Genomic DNA, 18,464 nt, shown 5'->3' with positions numbered 1-18,464 from the left:
GTTCTCCATCTTTTTGCCCTAATTTTCTCTAGGGTGGTTTCAAACCGGCGGGAAAATCGCGCCATTTTTACCCGATGTGTTGGTTATTGAAAAAAAAAAAGCAGATTCCGCAGCCAATGCTGAGGTAAAATGAAAGCTGTGCTGTGATTGGTTGCTATTTTTTATACTGTTGAGGTAACATGAAAGCTTCGCTGTGATTGGTTGCTATATATTATACTGCTGAGGCAACATGAAAGCTATGCTGTGATTGGTTGATACTTCTTATACTACTCAGGTTACATGAAAGCTGTGCTGCGATTGGTTGCTATATATTATACCGGGAAGATCCTAGCAATACTGAGAATAATGAAAATAAAACGCATCATAGGCTGAAGAAATTATACGCACGGCACGTCTTTTCTTCAGCCTTACATGACTATATATCTATATATGTATACATCCATATATTTGGGTACAAATCCATAAAAATATATATCGATATATATGTATTTCTATATATTTATATAGATATTTATCTATACACAGAGACAGATAGATAGATAGATAGACTGTGTGCAATAACCCTGGATGTCGGACAGTTGAAGCTGACTGGTGATGTCATTAAGGCTCTATTATGACACGTACAGCTTGGAACCATAAATACTACAGCACGGCAGCCATTTACAGCCAGTCTCCATTGGAGATGGAAGTGGGCAGAAATGTACTGGCCTATCTTCCCAAGACGCCACAGCAGCCGGACAAATTGTATGTTCGACAGAATGGCTATTTTATTCAGCCCATAAGGGTGACTACCCACTACAGTTTTTTTTTTCACTGCAAAATTCGCAGCAGTTTTTTTTCTGCAGGGGTCTATGGGACTTGTAATGTTAAAATTGCAATCGCGCAAAATCGCAATTTACCGCGAAATCGCGATTTTAACTGGAAGCAAAACAACAACACACACACCCTACGTCTGTATGCTCCACGTATTCGAGTCATGGGTGTATGTACAGTGGGTGTGGTCGCACCTGGGGCCCGGAGCCCTAGGGGGCCCATAAAGTCTCTCTTTCCCACATTGTAAACCAATGCTATCAATGAAGCTTTATAGTTGGAGGCCCAGTTCCAGACTTCGTACTGGGGCCCTGCAGCTTCAAGTTACACCTCCGGATTAGGATAATGCTAGGCCATTCCAACCAGCCTGTGTGAGTGACCTACAGTCGCTGCTAGTTCAAAAGCGGCAAGCATGCAGGCTGGCCCCTGATGCGTGCTTCAGAGCCAACGCTTATAGATGGAGCGACATTCGGGGAGCAAAGAACTCCAATTAACGGATGTCTACTTTAAAAGGATGTATTGCTTTATTCAATGCCTAGACACAGCAACAGTTCAACCGCTCGATAAAGACCGCAGTCAATAAAGCAAATAAAGAAATGTGTCTGTTTAATGTAAACTTGCATGGGAAACGTTTGCGAGCCACTGACTGAATGCTGCTGGTGCCGCTGCTGCATGTCTGAAACTTGGTCTGACGTTACATGCACCACCAGGAATAAGACCTTGCCTATAAGCATTCCCCAGCTGGCAAAAACGGAACCTCCCTGCCTATTCCTCACTGTGGAAGGACAGAACCTACCTTTAAAAAAATAAAATAGGCCAGAGCGGCAGCCAACTGGATTTTGGTAGGCCGCTGTTTCCCCCTTGTGTGCTGCATTCAAAATGCACTCTGCTAAAAATAAAAAGGATCCAGTTCTGTGACTTCTCGGAGGAGAATAGGGGTTCCCCCACCTCTCGTCTCCGAGCTGCAGCGGAGACTGATCAACATGGCTGCCTAGTCTGGTATTTATACTTCTAAATTGATGACATCACAATGCAGTGACATCAGCCTGCCAGACACCTGGCTCATTTGCATACAGTGTGTATGTATGTATGTATCTATGAATGAATGAATGAATGAATCTATCTATTTATTAATTATGTAGATTATAGATATAGATTATATCTGAATTATAGATTTTGTGCATATAGATAAAAGATAGATTTTAGATGAGATATATATATATATATCTACATACATACACAAACACATATAGCTGTATTATGTATATATGTAGATTCTATAATGTATGTTGATTATATAATAGATCTATTGATTGATAGATAGATAATCCATAGATCTATTATATAATTAATATAGATGATAGAATCTACATAGATATAAATAATCTAAAATCTATCATCTGGATATAATGTATGTCTATAATCTACACTATCTATCTATCTATCGCTATACAAATAGCAAGATTTATTTATATAATCTATAGTTATGGATGGATGGATTTATTTATGTATGGCGGGAAAAAAAAAAAAAGGCCTGCTGTACATTTAAACTTCTTCAGATGACCATGCTGATCTATTCTTATTCTTACTAGGGTCTACTAATGCCAGCCCAGGGGAAGCCAATAAAGCACTATGGGGTCGAAGCCAATTTTCCTCATTTTTGGGAAAATGTTTCCGTCCGTCCCCACTCGAAATGCGTCCACCAAAAGAGATCTCTCAAAACGACCGACGGACGCACCTTCAGAGGCAAACTAGTGCTTGCTTCTAGTGTCATCGCCTGCTTAACCATCCTGCGTAGGGAGGTGATGAGTCCTGCAGGCTCTGCAAGCCTAGGATGCGTGAGCACGGTGCAAGAGGAAGGACTGAGGAGGATGTGAGGGGGCGCGGTTGAGAAAGCGTTGGGTGGGGCTATGCAAAGGTATTCCAGCTCCCTCTGTGCATTGTGGGTGCGCCCCGAGTGCTGCCTGAGCGTGTTGCATCTGATACGTCCCCTATCTGGGGATCATATATTAAGGGAAGCATAGGTGCAGCACGTTTCTGTAAAACCAATAGAGGGCGCTGCAATGTTACTGTAGAAACCAATGGACAGCATGGCAGGTAGCTATACATAGATTTTAATGAGGACGACTGCCAAGGCTAAAGCCCGTGTATATTCCATAGACTATAGCTATCTCCAGGATAGCTGCATGCGCAGTCGCGCCATTGTCTCGCACGGCTGCTTTCATTCCGCGCTTCCTGACAAGGCAATGTACGCATACGTCACTAGTGACGTATGCGTACATTGACCTGAAGGAAGCGGAAGGTAGCGCAATGTACGCTTTTTGACCGGATGGAGGAAAATCGGGTTGCTGGAGGTCACGTGACCGAAGTGACAAGCGGCTCCAGGAGAAGATTTGGGATAAGAAGAAGAGTAGAGATGAGCGAACACCAAAATGTTCGGGTGTTCGTTATTCGGAACGAACTTCCCGCGATGCTCGAGGGTTCGTTGCGAACAACGAACCCCATTGAAGTCAATGGGCGACCAGAGCATTTTTGTATTTCGCCGATGCTCGCTAAAGTTTTCATGTGTGAAAATCTGGGCAACTCAAGAAAGTGATGGGAATGACACAGAAACGGATAGGGCAGGCGAGGGGCTACATGTTGGGCTGCATCTCAAGTTCACAGGTCCCACTATTAAGCCACAATACCGGCAAGAGTGGGCCCCCCCCCCCTCCCAACAACTTTTACTTCTGAAAAGCCCTCATTAGCATGGCATACCTTTGCTAAGCACCACACTAGCTACAACAAAGCACAATCACTGCCTGGATGACACTCCGCTGCCACTTCTCCTGGGTTACATGCTGACCAACCGCCCCCCCTCCCCCCCACAGCGCACACCAAAGTGTCCCTGCGCAGCCTTCAGCTGCCCTCATGCCACGCCACACTCATGTCTATTTAGAAGTGCGTCTGCCATGAGGAGGAACCGCAGGCACACACTGCAGAGGGTTGGCATGGCTAGGCAGCGGCCCTCTTTAAAAGGGGCGGGGCGATAGCCCACAATGCTGTACAGAAGCAATGAGAAATAGAATCCTGTGCCACCGCCATCAGGAGCTGCACACGTGGGCATAGCAATGGGGAACCTATGTGCCACACACTATTCATTCTGTCAAGGTGTCTGCATGCCCCAGTCAGACTGGTAATATGTACCTTAACAGTAACCGCGTTGGTGGTAATGTGGTGGTGACTGAGGACCTAGTAGCACGGTTGTATTTTGTTGGTTTTCGGAATGCGGCCAGGATTAAGTGGGCCGTGGCGGGGGGATGGTGTGGGGGCTCTCGTTGTGTCGGTAAAGGTGAAATTCTTGGACTGCCACCAGACGAACCAATGTAAAGGCATTTGCCAAGAATGTTTTCCCTGTTGGAGGAGGAGGGGGATGTTTTTGAGGCACTACGTGTCCTCTCCACGTGTCCGTGGTTATATGCACCTTTACAGTAACCGCGTTGGTGGGAAATGGCCTCGCCGCTATCATGTCTTTGGGAAGCCTCTGTTTCCACACCCCAGAGACATACCATTAGCAGCGGTATAGGCAGAGGCCAGAATTCGTAACATTTCAGCCGTAGCATTAGGACAGGCCCCACTAACATATCACTAGCAGCATTATAGGAGGAGCGCAGTCTTCGTTCCATGTCAGCAATAGTAGCACTCAAGACAGGCCCCAGTAACAATTCCGAAGCAGTATAGCGGGAGCGCAGTCTTCGTTCCATGTCAGCAATAGTAGCACTCAAGACAGGCCCCAGTAACAATTCCGAAGCAGTATAGCGGGAGCGCAGTCTTCGTTCCATGTTAGCAATAGTAGCACTCAAGACAGGCCCCAGTAACAATTCCGAAGCAGTACAGCGGGAGCGCAGTCTTCGTTCCATGTCAGCAATAGTAGCACTCAAGACAGGCCCCAGTAACAATTCCGAAGCAGTATAGCGGGAGCGCAGTCTTCGTTCCATGTCAGGAATAGTAGCACTCAAGACAGGCCCCAGTAACAATTCCGAAGCAGTATAGCGGGAGCGCAGTCTTCGTTCCATGTCAGCAATAGTAGCACTCAAGACAGGCCCCAGTAACAATTCCGAAGCAGTATAGCGGGAGCGCAGTCTTCGTTCCATGTTAGTAGCCTTAGTATAGCCAAGGCCCAAGTTACATTTATGTAGCTAAAGTGTAGGCCAACCCCACACACCTTTCTGTACCATGAGTGCAGGCGAAGAACATACAAATTGCTATGATTACACTGTAGGTGAGGGCCCCAAAAATTTGGTGTACCAACAGTACTAATGTACCTCAGTAAAAATTGGCCATGCCCAACCAAGATGGCAGGTGAATCGCTTTGGTTAATGTGGCTTAAGTGGTAACTAGGCCTGGAGGCAGCCCAGTGTAACGAAAAATTGGTTCAAGTTAAAGTTCCAACGCTTTTAAGCGCATTGAAACTTATAAAAATTGTTCAGAAAAATTATTTGAGTGAGCCTTGTGGCCCTAAGAAAAATTGCCCGTTCAGCGTGATTACGTGAGGTTTCAGGAGGAGGAGCAGGAGGAGGAGGAGGAATATTAGACACAGATTGATGAAGCAGAAATGTCCCCGTTTTGGATGGTGAGAGAGAACGTAGCTTCCATCCGCGGGTGCAGCCTACGTATTGCTTACGTATTGCTGCTGTCCGCTGGTGGAGAACAGAAGTCTGGGGAAATCCAGCCTTTGTTCATCTTGATGAGTGTTAGCCTGTCGGCACTGTCGGTTGACAAGCGGCTACGCTTATCTGTGATGATTCCCCCAGCCGCACTAAACACCCTCTCCGACAAGACGCTAGCCGCAGGACAAGCAAGCACCTCCAGGACATACAGCGCTAGTTCAGGCCACGTGTCCAGCTTCGACACCCAGTAGTTGTAGGGGGCAGAGGCGTCACCAAGGATGGTCGTGCGATCCGCTACGTACTCCCTCACCATCCTTTTACAGTGCTCCCGCCGAGTCAGCCGTGACTGGGGAGCGGTGACACAGTCTTGGTGGGGAGCCATAAAGCTGGCCAGGCCCTTAACCCCTTCCCGCTCCTGGACGTACCTGGTACGTCATGGCAGCCTGGTACTTCCCGCAACATGACGTACCTGGTACGTCCTGGAGATAGCACGGGATCACATGTGATCCCGCGCTATCCCGCAGCGGGAGCCGGCTGTCAGTCACAGCCGGCGTCCCGCTCCAACAGCGGGGGGGCATCGGAGATGCGCCCGCCGCTGTTAACCCCTTCCCTGCCGCGATCTAAGTAGATCGCGGCAGGGAAAGAGTTCACAGAGGGATCGCGATCCCTGTGTGTCTCCGGCCGGAACTCGCGATGTTATCGCGAGAGCCCGGCCTGTCACCATGGCAACAGGACGCCAGACACTGGCGTCCTGTATTGCCTGTGCCTATTATCGCTGTACAAGCGATAAGGCATGGCAGAGCAGTAGCTCTGCCATGCCTTATGACAGCGATCATAGGCACAGTGATGTAAGTCCCTCAGAGGGACTCAAATAGTATTAAAAAAAAGAAAAGAAAAGTGTAAAAAAAATAAAAATGTAAAAAAAAAAAAGTAAAAAACCCCTTTTTTATGCTTTTTCTAATATTAGCATAAAAAAAGGGAAAAAAAACTAAAACCCCACATATTGGGTATTGACGCGTCCGTAACGACGTGTACAAAAAGTTGAACACGCTTTTTATTTTGTACGACAAAAAGCGTAAAAAAAAACGCTAAAAAACAGAGGCAAAATGCTAATATTTAGCATTTTGCCTCACAAAAAATGCAATAAAAGTGATCAAAAAAGCCGTACATTTCCCAAAATGGTACCAATAAAAACTACAGCTCGTCTCGCAAAAAATAAGCCCTCATAGAGCTCCGTACATAGAAAAATAAAAAAGTTACAGGACTTTGAATGCAGCTATAGAGAAAAAAAAAAGATTTCCAAAAAAAGGGGGTTTTATTGCAAAAAAGTGTAAAAACCTAAAAAAATATATAACAATTTTGGTATCGTTGTTACCGTACCGACCCGCAGAAAAATTTTAGTGTGTCATTTATGCTGCATGATTAACGCTGTAAAAAAAAAAAAAAAAATCTATGGCAGAATTGATGCGTTTTCTCTCCCTGTTATCATTAAAAAAAAAAAAAAAAAAATTTACGATATTGTCTATATACCCAAAAGTGGCACCGATAAAAACTACAGATCGCCACGCAAAAAACAAGCCCTTACACGGCCGCGTCCACGGAAAAATAAAAAAGTTATGGCTTTTGAAAAATGGAGATGGAAAAATACCAAAAAATCGCTTGGTCCTCAACGCCAAAATAGGCCATGTCATTAAGGGGTTAAAGACTGTTGCACTGTTGCTGCTCGATCTACGCACATCCCCTGCTACCTTGCCCTCGGTACTGCGCCTTCTGCCACTAGCGCTGTCGGCTGGGAATTTTACCATCAGCTTGTCCGCAAGGGTCCTGTGGTATAGCAACACTCTCGAACCCCTTTCCTCTTCGGGAATCAGAGTGGGCAGGTTCTCCTTATACCGTGGATCGAGCAGTGTGTACACCCAGTAATCCGTCGTGGCCAGAATGCGTGCAACGCGAGGGTCACGAGAAAGGCATCCTAACATGAAGTCAGCCATGTGTGCCAGGGTACCTGTACGCAACACATGGCTGTCGTCACTAGGAAGATCACTTTCAGGATCCTCCTCCTCCTCCTCCTCCTCCTCAGGCCATACACGCTGAAAGGATGACAGGCAATCAGCCGGTGTACCGTCAGCAGCGGCCCAAGCTGTCTCTTCCCCCTCCTCCTCATCCTCCTCATGCTCCTCCTCCTCCTGTACGCGCTGAGAAATAGACAGGAGGGTGCCCTGACTATCCAGCGGCATACTGTCTTCCCCTGCCCCCGTTTCCGAGCGCAAAGCAGCTGCCTTTATGGTTTGCAGGGAATTTCTCAAGATGCATAGCAGAGGAATGGTGACGCTAATGATTGTAGCATCGCCGCTCACCACCTGGGTAGACTCCTCAAAATTACCAAGGACATGGCAGATGTCTGCCAACCAGGCCCACTCTTCTGAAAGGAATTGAGGAGGCTGACTCCCACTGCGCCGCCCATGTTGGAGTTGGTATTCGACTATAGCTCTACGCTGTTCATAGAGCCTGGCCAACATGTGGAGCGTAGAGTTCCACCGTGTGGGCACGTCGCACAGCAGTCGGTGCACTGGCAGCTTAAAGTGATGTTGCAGGGTGCGCAGGGTGGCAGCGTCCGTGTGGGACTTGCGAAAATGTGCACAGAGCCGGCGCGCCTTTACGAGCAGGTCTGACAAGCGTGGGTAGCTTTTCAGAAAGCGCTGAACCACCAAATTAAAGACGTGGGCCAGGCATGGCACGTGCGTGAGGCTGCCGAGCTGCAGAGCCGCCACCAGGTTACGGCCGTTGTCACACACGACCATGCCCGGTTGGAGGCTCAGCGGCGCAAGCCAGCGGTCGGTCTGCTGTGTCAGACCCTGCAGCAGTTCGTGGGCAGTGTGCCTCTTATCGCCTAAGCTGAGTAGTTTCAGCATGGCCTGCTGACGCTTGCCCACCGCTGTGCTGCCACACCGCGCGACACCGACTGCTGGCGACATGCTGCTGCTAACACATCTTGATTGCGAGACAGAGGAGGAGGAGGAGGAGGAGGAGGAGGGTGCTTTAGTGGAGGAAGCATACACCTCCGCAGATACCACCACCGAGCTGGGGCCCGCAATTCTGGGGGTGGGTAGGACGTGAGCGGTCCCGGGCTCTGACTCTGTCCCAGCCTCCACTAAATTCACCCAATGTGCCGTCAGGGAGATGTAGTGGCCCTGCCCGCCTGTGCTTGTCCACGTGTCCGTAGTTAAGTGGACCGTGGCAGTAACCGCGTTGGTGAGGGCGCGTACAATGTTGCGGGAGACGTGGTCGTGCAGGGCTGGGACGGCACATCGGGAAAAGTAGTGGCGACTGGGAACTGAGTAGCGCGGGGCCGCCGCCTCCATGATACTTTTGAAGGACTCCGTTTCCACAACCCTATACGGCAGCATCTCAAGGCTGATGAATTTTGCTATGCGGACGGTTAACGTTTGAGCGTGCGGGTGCGTGGCGGCGTACTTGCGCTTGCGCTCCAACAGTTGCGCAAGCGACGGCTGGACGGTGCGCTGAACTACACTGCTGGATGGGGCCGAGGACAGCGGAGGTGAGGGTGTGGGTGCAGGCCAGGAGACGGTAGTGCCTGTGTCCTGAGAGGGGGGTTGCATCTCAGTGGCAGGTTGGGGCACAGGGGGAGAGGCAGGGGTGCAAACCGGAGGCGCTGAACGGCCTTCGTCCCACCTTGCGGGGTGCTTGGCCATCATATGTCTGCGCCTGGTGGTGGTGGTGAGGCTGTTGGTGTTGGCTCCCCGGCTGAGCTTTGCGCGACAAAGGTTGCACACCACTGTTCGTCGGTCGTCAGGCGTCTCTGTGAAAAACTGCCAGACCTTAGAGCACCTCGGCCTCTGCAGGGTGGCATGGCGCGAGGGGGCCCTTTGGGAAACAGTTGGTGGATTATTCGGTCTGGCCCTGCCTCTACCCCTGGCCACCGCACTGCCTCTTGCAACCTGCCCTGCTGATGCCCTTGACTCCCCCTCTGAAGACCTGTCCTCCTGAGTAAGCGTTGCACACCAGGTGGGGTCAGTCACCTCATCGTCCTGCTGCTCTTCCTCCGAATCCTCTGTGCGCTGCTCCCTCGGACTTACTGCCCTTACTACTACCTCACTGCAAGACAACTGTGTCTGATCGTCATCGTCCTCCTCACCCACAGAAAGTTGTTGAGACAGTTGGCGGAAGTCCCCAGCCTCTTCCCCCGGACCCCGGGAACTTTCGAATGGTTGGGCATCAGTGACGATAAACTCCTCTGGTGGGAGAGGAACCGCTGCTGCCCAATCTAAGCAGGGGCCCGAGAACAGTTCCTGGGAGTGCTCCCGCTCCTGAGCAGGTGTTATTGTAGTGGAGTGAGGAGGCTGGGAGGAAGGAGGAGCAGCAGACAGAGGATTCGGATTGGCAGCAGTGGACGGCGCAGAACTGCGGGTAGACGATAGGTTGCTCGAAGCACTTTCTGCCATCCAGGACAGGACCTGCTCACACTGCTCATTTTCTAATAACCGTCTCCCGCGTGGACCCATTAATTGGGCGATGAATGTGGGGACGCCAGAAACGTGCCTCTCTCCTAATCGCGCAGCAGTCGGCTGCGACACACCTGGATCAGGAGCTTGGCCTGTGCCCACACCCTGACTTGGCCCTCCGCGTCCTCGGCCGCGTCCACGTCCTCTAGGCCTACCCCTAACCCTCAGCATGCTGTATTACCAGTGATTTGATTTCACAGGCAGGAAATAAATTGGCGCAAGACTGCAGGCCAAATATAATTTTTTACCTTTTTTGAAAACGAAAGGCCCCACTGCCTCTAGTGAATGAATAATCTAAGTTTAATAACTGTGCTGTTTTCCTGCTAATGTGTCACAGAACGTGAGGGTAGCAGAGTTATTAACTGTGGCAGAGCAGGTATTTTTTTTCCCAATTAAGGAAAGCAAATGGCGAAGCCAGGAGTAAAACGTAGCTGGGTGCGTATGATTTTTAAAGGTGTCACACGCAGCCGACACGTGTCCACCGCCCTTAGGACGGACAGAGGCCGGACAAATAGAATTATTTTCCGTTTTTTGGCACCAAAAGGCAGCACTGCGTATATTCTATGAACATGAGAAGTTTAATAACTGTGCTGTGTCCCTGCTAATGTGTCACAGAACGTGAGGGTAGCAGAGTTATTAACTGTGGCAGAGCAGGTATTTTTTTTCCCAATTAAGGAAAGCAAATGGCGAAGCCAGGAGTAAAACGTAGCTGGGTGCGTATGATTTTTAAAGGTGTCACACGCAGCCGACACGTGTCCACCGCCCTTAGGACGGACAGAGGCCGGACAAATAGAATTATTTTCCGTTTTTTGGCACCAAAAGGCAGCACTGCGTATATTCTATGAACATGAGAAGTTTAATAACTGTGCTGTGTCCCTGCTAATGTGTCACAGAACGTGAGGGTAGCAGAGTTATTAACTGTGGCAGAGCAGGTATTTTTTTTCCCAATTAAGGAAAGCAAATGGCGAAGCCAGGAGTAAAACGTAGCTGGGTGCGTATGATTTTTAAAGGTGTCACACGCAGCCGACACGTGTCCACCGCCCTTAGGACGGACAGAGGCCGGACAAATAGAATTATTTTCTGTTTTTTGGCACCAAAAGGCAGCACTGCGTATATTCTATGAACATGAGAAGTTTAATAACTGTGCTGTGTCCCTGCTAATGTGTCACAGAACGTGAGGGTAGCAGAGTTATTAACTGTGGCAGAGCAGGTATTTTTTTTCCCAATTAAGGAAAGCAAATGGCGAAGCCAGGAGTAAAACGTAGCTGGGTGCGTATGATTTTTAAAGGTGTCACACGCAGCCGACACGTGTCCACCGCCCTTAGGACGGACAGAGGCAGGACAAATAGAATTATTTTCACTTGTTTTACAAGCAAAAGGCAGCACTGCGTATATTCAATGAATAATAACTGTGTTGTGGCCCTGCCTATACAATTCTTTCCCTGCAGTATCAATGGAGGGTGCAATGCTCTGCAGAAGCGATTTTGAGAAGCAAAAAAAAATGCAGCACAGCTAACAGCAGCCTGGACAGTACTGCACACGGATAAATATGGCCCTAGAAAGGACCGTTGAGGTTCTTGAAGGCTACACTCACTCCTAACACTCTCCCTGCCTATGCAACACTTCTGTCCCTAATGCCAGGTGCAACGGTCTGCAGAGGCGATTTTGAGAAAAAAAAAATTGCCACTGCTAACAGCAGCCAACACACAGCTATCAGTGGCCCTAATAAGGACCTTTGGGGGGTCTTGAAGCCTACACTAACTACCAATTCTTTCCCTACAGCAGCTCCGGTACAAACAGCACTGTCCCTCATCTAACTCACACCGCATCTGAGGCGAACCGCGGGAGGGGCCGACTTTTATGTTCGGGTGACACCTGATCTTCCCAGCCACTCACAGCAGGGGGGTGGTATAGGGCTTGAACGTCACAGGGGGAAGTTGTAATGCCTTCCCTGTCTTTCAATTGGCCAGAAAAGCGCGCTAACGTCTCAGGGAAGGAAGTGAAAATAACCAGAACACCGCATGGTGTTCGTTACGAATAACGAACATCCCGAACACCCTAATATTCGCACGAATATCAAGCTCGGAAGAACACGTTCGCTCATCTCTAAAGAAGAGGTAAGCGGGCTGCCTGGGGAGCAATAGGTAAGTATATATTTTTTTGTTTTTAATGACAGAACCCCTTTAAGGCTCTATTATGACACTTTTCGAACCGTGGTATGGTTATATGTGGGGAGTGTGGTGACAATACGGTTACACTAGGAAAGTGGGCTTACATGAGGGGAGCGTGGAGGCGGTGCGGCTACACAAGGGGACTGTGATGGAACCACTAACAATAATCTGTGCCGTGTCATTTCCATAAATGTCATAGAAGGTAATGAAAATGAAGTGAACAGTTTAGCATACAGTAATTCCCCTTTCACATGGGCCAAAACTCTCACTATTCTCACTTACCCAAAGTAAGCTCTGTTAGACTACACATGTGATACTGGACAATGCACCCATCCTCAGCCCTAGTTGGCTTGTGGTTCACATTCCTATGTGGGTCAGAATCAGTGTTGTGTCTCCTTAAGGAGAGCACCCAAAAAGTATGTGGAGACACCCATGGGGTAAATGGGTCAGGGGATGGTATAGTCACTACCCAAGCACTGCACACAGAAGAGGGGTTTGAAAACCTAAAAAATGAGTAAGAAAACTTATAAGGGGATGCTAGCTCCTCTGGGATATCTATGCAAATAAGGATGAGAAAATACCTCTATAGCGCCATCTATTGGATGCTAGCCAGGAAGCCATGCACAGACAGACTGTTTCATGGTGATTGCCCCTCCTCAGTGTGCAGCAGGCTTCTGGCTTAGTCTGTGAGGAGCCTGTGATGTGGATTTTATAAGCGGTGTCGTATCTCCTTAAGGTGAGCACCCGAAAAGTGTGTGGAGACACCTAGGGGGTGAGTGAGTCAGGGGATACGGAGATACAACACCGCTTATAATCCACATCACAGGCCCCTCACAGACTGAGGGTGCATTCACACGAATGTATATTGGCTCGGTTTTCACGCTGATATACGTCGTCCTCATCTGCAGGGGGGGGGGGGGGCTGGAAGAGCCAGGAGCAGGAACTGAGCTCCCACCTCCTCTCTGCCTCCTCTCCCCCCCCCCTCTCCGCCCCTCTGCCATGCTGTCCATTGGTTTCTACAGTAACATTGCAGCGCCCTCTATTGGTTTTACAGAAACGTGCTGCACCTCCTATTGGATTTACCCAAACTTACAGCACCATAGAGATTAGCGGGTCACCTCCCAGTTCTCCATCTTTTTGCCCTAATTTTCTCTAGGGTGGTTTCAAACCGGCGGGAAAATCGCGCCATTTTTACCCGATGTGTTGGTTATTGAAAAAAAAAAGCAGATTCCGCAGCCAATGCTGAGGTAAAATGAAAGCTGTGCTGTGATTGGTTGCTATTTTTTATACTGTTGAGGTAACATGAAAGCTTCGCTGTGATTGGTTGCTATATATTATACTGCTGAGGCAACATGAAAGCTATGCTGTGATTGGTTGATACTTCTTATACTACTCAGGTTACATGAAAGCTGTGCTGCGATTGGTTGCTATATATTATACCGGGAAGATCCTAGCAATACTGAGAATAATGAAAATAAAACGCATCATAGGCTGAAGAAATTATACGCACGGCACGTCTTTTCTTCAGCCTTACATGACTATATATCTATATATGTATACATCCATATATTTGGGTACAAATCCATAAAAATATATATCGATATATATGTATTTCTATATATTTATATAGATATTTATCTATACACAGAGACAGATAGATAGATAGATAGACAGATAGACTGTATGCAATAACCCTGGATGTCGGACAGTTGAAGCTGACTGGTGATGTCATTAAGGCTCTATTATGACACGTACAGCTTGGAACCATAAATACTACAGCACGGCAGCCATTTACAGCCAGTCTCCATTGGAGATGGAAGTGGGCAGAAATGTACTGGCCTATCTTCCCAAGACGCCACAGCAGCCGGACAAATTGTATGTTCGACAGAATGGCTGTTTTATTCAGCCCATAAGGGTGACTACCCACTACAGTTTTTTTTTTCACTGCAAAATTTGCAGCAGTTTTTTTTCTGCAGGGGTCTATGGGACTTGTAATGTTAAAATCGCAATCGCGCAAAATCGCAATTTACCGCGAAATCGCGATTTTAACTGGAAGCAAAACAACAACACACACACCCTACGTCTGTATGCTCCACGTATTCGAGTCATGGGTGTATGTACAGTGGGTGTGGTCGCACCTGGGGCCCGGAGCCCTAGGGGGCCCATAAAGTCTCTCTTTCCCACATTGTAAACCAATGCTATCAATGAAGCTTTATAGTTGGGGGCCCAGTTCCAGACTTCGTACTGGGGCCCTGCAGCTTCAAGTTACACCTCCGGATTAGGATAATGCTAGGCCATTCCAACCAGCCTGTGTGAGTGACCTACAGTCGCTGCTAGTTCAAAAGCGGCAAGCATGCAGGCTGGCCCCTGATGCGTGCTTCAGAGCCAACGCTTATAGATGGAGCGACATTCGGGGAGCAAAGAACTCCAATGAACGGATGTCTACTTTAAAAGGATGTATTGCTTTATTCAATGCCTAGACACAGCAACAGTTCAACCGCTCGATAAAGACCGCAGTCAATAAAGCAAATAAAGAAATGTGTCTGTTTAATGTAAACTTGCATGGGAAACGTTTGCGAGCCACTGACTGAATGCTGCTGGTGCCGCTGCTGCATGTCTGAAACTTGGTCTGACGTTACATGCACCACCAGGAATAAGACCTTGCCTATAAGCATTCCCCAGCTGGCAAAAACGGAACCTCCCTGCCTATTCCTCACTGTGGAAGGACAGAACCTACCTTTAAAAAAAAAAAATAAAAATAGGCCAGAGCGGCAGCCAACTGGATTTTGGTAGGCCGCTGTCTCCCCCTTGTGTGCTGCATTCAAAATGCACTCTGCTAAAAATAAAAAGGATCCAGTTCTGTGACTTCTCGGAGGAGAATAGGGGTTCCCCCACCTCCCGTCTCCGAGCTGCAGCGGAGACTGATCAACATGGCTGCCTAGTCTGGTATTTATACTTCTAAATTGATGACATCACAATGCAGTGACATCAGCCTGCCAGACACCTGGCTCATTTGCATACAGTGTGTATGTATGTATGTATGAATGAATGAATGAATCTATCTATTTATTAATTATGCAGATTTTAGATATAGATTATATCTGAATTATAGATTTTGTGCATATAGATAAAAGATAGATTTTAGATGAGATATATATATATATATATTTATATATCTACATACATACACAAACACATATAGCTGTATTATGTATATATGTAGATTCTATAATGTATGTTGATTATATAATAGATCTATTGATTGATAGATAGATAATCCATAGATCTATTATATAATTAATATAGATGATAGAATCTACATAGATATAAATAATCTAAAATCTATCATCTGGATATAATGTATGTCTATAATCTACACTATCTATCTATCGCTATACAAATAGCAAGATTTATTTATATAATCTATAGTTATGGATGGATGGATGGATTTATTTATGTATGGCGGGAAAAAAAAAAAAAAGGCCTGCTGTACATTTAAACTTCTTCAGATGACCATGCTGATCTATTCTTATTCTTACTAGGGTCTACTAATGCCAGCCCAGGGGAAGCCAATAAAGCACTATGGGGTCGAAGCCAATTTTCCTCATTTTTGGGAAAACGTTTCCGTCCGTCCCCACTCGAAATGCGTCCACCAAAAGAGATCTCTCAAAACGACCGACGGACGCACCTTCAGAGGCAAACTAGTGCTTGCTTCTAGTGTCATCGCCTACTTAACCATCCTGCGTAGGGAGGTGACGAGTCCTGCAGTCTCTGCAAGCCTAGGATGCGTGAGCACGGTGCAAGAGGAAGGACTGAGGAGGATGTGAGGGGGCGCGGTTGAGAAAGCGTTGGGTGGGGCTATGCAAAGGTCTTCCAGCTCCCTCAGTGCATTGTGGGTGCGCCCGGAGTGCTGCCTGAGCGTGTTGCATCTGATACGTCCCCTATCTGGGGATCATATATTAAGGGGAGCATAGGTGCAGCACGTTTCTGTAAAACCAATAGAGGGCGCTGCAATGTTACTGTAGAAACCAATGGACAGCATGGCAGGTAGCTATACATAGATTTTAATGAGAACGACTGCCAAGGCTAAAGCCCGTGTATATTTCATAGACTATAGCTATCTCCAGGATAGCTGCATGCGCAGTCGCGCCATTGTCTCGCACAGCTGCTTTCATTCCGCGCTTCCTGACAAGGCAATGTACGCATACGTCACTAGTGACGTATGCGTACATTGACCTGAAGGAAGCGGAAGGTAGCGCAATGTACGCTTTTTGACCGGATGGAGGAAAATCGGGTTGCTGGAGGTCACGTGACCGAAGTGACAAGCGGCTCCAGGAGAAGATTTGGGATAAGAAGAAGAGGTAAGCGGGCTGCCTGGGGAGCAATAGGTAAGTATATATTTTTTTGTTTTTAATGACAGAACCCCTTTAAGGCTCTATTATGACACTTTTCGAACCGTGGTATGGTTACATGTGGGGAGTGTGGTGACAATACGGTTACACTAGGAAAGTGGGCTTACATGAGGGGAGCGTGGAGGCGGTGCGGCTACACAAGGGGACTGTGATGGAACCACTAACAATAATCTGTGCCGTGTCATTTCCATAAATGTCATAGAAGGTAATGAAAATGAAGTGAACAGTTTAGCATACAGTAATTCCCCTTTCACATGGGCCAAAACTCTCACTATTCTCACTTACCCAAAGTAAGCTCTGTTAGACTACACATGTGATACTGGACAATGCACCCATGCTCAGCCCTAGTTGGCTTGTGGTTCACATTCCTATGTGGGTCAGAATCAGTGTTGTGTCTCCTTAAGGAGAGCACCCAAAAAGTATGTGGAGACACCCATGGGGTAAATGGGTCAGGGGATGGTATAGTCACTACCCAAGCACTGCACACAGAAGAGGGGTTAGAAAACCTAAAAAATGAGTAAGAAAACTTATAAGGGGATGCTAGCTCCTCTGGGATATCTATGCAAATAAGGATGAGAAAATACCTCTATAGCGCCATCTATTGGATGCTAGCCAGGAAGCCATGCACAGACAGACTGTTTCATGGTGATTGCCCCTCCTCAGTGTGCAGCAGGCTTCTGGCTTAGTCTGTGAGGAGCCTGTGATGTGGATTTTATAAGCGGTGTCGTATCTCCTTAAAGGGGTTGTCCCGCGCCGAAACGGGTTTTTTTTTTTTTTAAACCCCCCCCCCCCGTTCGGCGCGAGACAACCCCGATGCAGGGGTTAAAAAAACCACCCGCACAGCGCTTACCTGAATCCCGGCGGTCCGGCGTCTTCATACTCACCTGCTGAAGATGGCCGCCGGGATCCTCTGTCTTCATGGACCGCAGGGCTTCTGTGCGGTCCATTGCCGATTCCAGCCTCCTGATTGGCTGGAATCGGCACGTGACGGGGCGGAGCTACACGGAGCTACACGGAGCCCCATTCAGAAAAGAAGAAGACCCGGACTGCGCAAGCGCGGCTAATTTGGCCATCGGAGGGCGAAAATTAGTCGGCACCATGGAGACGAGGACGCCAGCAACGGAGCAGGTAAGTATAAAACTTTTTATAACTTCTGTATGGCTCATAATTAATGCACAATGTACATTACAAAGTGCATTATTATGGCCATGCAGAAGTGTATAGACGCACTTGCTGCCTCGGGACAACCCCTTTAAGGTGAGCACCCGAAAAGTGTGTGGAGACACCTAGGGGGTGAGTGAGTCAGGGGATACGGAGATACAACACCGCTTATAATCCACATCACAGGCCCCTCACAGACTGAGGGTGCATTCACACGAATGTATATTGGCTCGGTTTTCACGCTGAGCCGATATACGTCGTCCTCATCTGCAGGGGGGGGGGGGGGCTGGAAGAGCCAGGAGCAGGAACTGAGCTCCCACCTCCTCTCTGCCTCCTCTCCCCCCCCCTCTCCGCCCCTCTGCCATGCTGTCCATTGGTTTCTACAGTAACATTGCAGCGCCCTCTATTGGTTTTACAGAAACGTGCTGCACCTCCTATTGGATTTACCCAAACTTACAGCACCATAGAGATTAGCGGGTCACCTCCCAGTTCTCCATCTTTTTGCCCTAATTTTCTCTAGGGTGGTTTCAAACCGGCGGGAAAATCGCGCCATTTTTACCCGATGTGTTGGTTATTGAAAAAAAAAAAGCAGATTCCGCAGCCAATGCTGAGGTAAAATGAAAGCTGTGCTGTGATTGGTTGCTATTTTTTATACTGTTGAGGTAACATGAAAGCTTCGCTGTGATTGGTTGCTATATATTATACTGCTGAGGCAACATGAAAGCTATGCTGTGATTG

Source organism: Eleutherodactylus coqui, chromosome 8, assembly GCF_035609145.1.
Source record: "Eleutherodactylus coqui strain aEleCoq1 chromosome 8, aEleCoq1.hap1, whole genome shotgun sequence".
Lineage (NCBI taxonomy): Eukaryota > Metazoa > Chordata > Amphibia > Anura > Eleutherodactylidae > Eleutherodactylus > Eleutherodactylus coqui.
The sequence above is the reverse complement of the archived record's forward strand: the minus strand, read 5'-3'. Positions refer to the sequence as shown.